Source organism: Chaetura pelagica, unplaced genomic scaffold, assembly GCF_000747805.2.
Source record: "Chaetura pelagica isolate M959 unplaced genomic scaffold, ChaPel_1.0 scaffold1022, whole genome shotgun sequence".
Taxonomy (NCBI): Eukaryota; Metazoa; Chordata; class Aves; order Apodiformes; family Apodidae; genus Chaetura; species Chaetura pelagica.
The window spans coordinates 55,572-57,650 of NW_009952563.1; positions in this window are offsets into that span (position 1 = coordinate 55,572).

The window sequence follows — 2,079 nt, forward strand, 5'->3', positions numbered from 1 at the left end:
CTCCCGCTTGTGTGGTGGAGGGAGGGGGGGGGGGGGGGAGGTAGAAAACATCCCTCAAAAGCCTGAGCTGGGCTTGGAGACCCAGGAGCTGCTGCCATGGAGGTTAGTTGAGGTGTCTGGGAAGTGAGAAGAGCTGTGTGGCATTTTGTCCTTGGGAGGGGAGTTCCTGGAGGTGGGAAGGCAGCAGCAAGAAGGGTTTAGACCTTGTGGGTGTAGTGTAAGCTCCTGCCACGGGGGTAGGGCTGCACTTTGGGCCCCTCTGGAGTTCAAAGCCACGTCCACTCCCTCTCCAGCAGCCTAATATTAACCCAATATTGTGCTGCCTAATATTAACCCATCACTATTAATGATATGGACACAGTGAAGGGCTGAGGTGACCACTGCTCTGGCAATTAATTTTCCTGGTTTTTACATATTTATGGATTTCATCCCACCTGCTTTTTTTCCTGCTCCTCCAGGAGAACATTTCCATCCTTCTTTGGTCCCTCTGCCCAAGTTACTGGGTGGCTGATCCACACCTGAACCAGGGAATTATTCCAGTCCTGCTGTCTTGTGGCTTCCTGGGATAAGAAAAGGAGTCTCTAACCATGTCTCTGATGATCTAATATCACCACTTCGTGGCAATATTTATTCTTTCTAGGGCTTCTTGCTATTTCCTGGCTTTTGATCACTTTGTCAATCATGTGGACAGGGCACTGCTCACCACAGAGCCCATGGCTGAGATGTGCTTGGGCAATCAGAGCTGGAAATGTGCAGATGGCTCCATCAAACGTCCTGAGATGGCCATAGATCAGCCTGACATCTAGATGATTTTCAGCTCCTTCCAGCCTGGAATATCGATGAGCCTGTCAGGGAGAGCTGTGGTTGCTCTGGCTGCTGCTTCTGCAGAGTTTTATGGTCAGAGCTCCTTGTTCTTTTAGGAGATCTGACCCTGCCAGGTGCTGGTGGAGAAGCTGTTGGGCTCTCACTTGATGCAGCAGCATGAAAAGTGCTGCTGGTTGTGTCTGTGAAGGCAAACTCAGGACAACAAGAGCCTTGAAGAAGTTTGCGATGAAGCTGCTGAGAGGATCAATTTGTGTCAGTTGCCACTAGGAGCTTGAGGTTGTGAGAAGCTGAATTTCTGTGAGGGTGGTGAGAGCCTGGCCCAGGTTGCCCAGGGAAGCTGTGGCTGCCCCATCCCTGGCAGTGTTGAAGGGCAGGTTGGATGGGGCTTGGAGCAACCTGGGCTGGTGGGAGGTGTCCCTGCCCATGCAGGGGGTTGGGACTGGATCATCTTGAAGGTCCCTCCCAACCCAAACCTTTCCTCCCTCCCTCCTTTCCTCCCTCCCTCCTTTCCTCCCTCCCTCCTTTCCTCCCTTCCTCCCTTCTTTCTCTAGTTCAGATGATCAGTAGAGACTTGGGAAACCAAGAAAATAGTTCTATTGGTTTTTCCAGATTGTCTTTCACATGCTTGTGTTCAAAAGCCAGCCACAGATTGGATAACAACCCTTTCCCCAGACGTTGGTGCTTCCCAGGGAGATTGTCATTGGGCAGTATTAGGAAGGCCAGCAGAACAGTGTTCTTGGAAAATTAACTGCAAAAAATCTCAGGCAAGTATATTTGCACCCTTATGCATAAGCTGTGAAAGCTGTCCAGGTTTCCTCTCCTTCACTTCTGCTTTCTGGCAAACACTTGTATTTAAAATATTTCCATACTCTGGCCAGGCACTACCAAAATCATCAGAGGTTTGGGCTATCCCCATTTTTGGGTCTTTATCTGGAAACATTGCAGTCAACAGCCTTGTTTTCAGCCCTGTTCTCAGGTCTTACCCTTCTTAGTTCAGCACACAAAAGACAAGGTACTGGGTACAAGCTGAGAGAGGTTGTGGAGTCTCCATCCTTGGGATTACTTAAAACTCAGATAAGCAGGGACATGAGCATCCTGCTCTATATTTTCTCTTATTCCTGATTTGAACAGGAGATTGGACCAGCGGTCTTCCAGAGGTCCACTTCAAACCAGATTTTTTTAGGTTCTGTGCTCTAATGGGCCAAGATATCAGCTGTACTCCAGGTCTTGGAGGAAAAGTCTGTGATTCCTGCT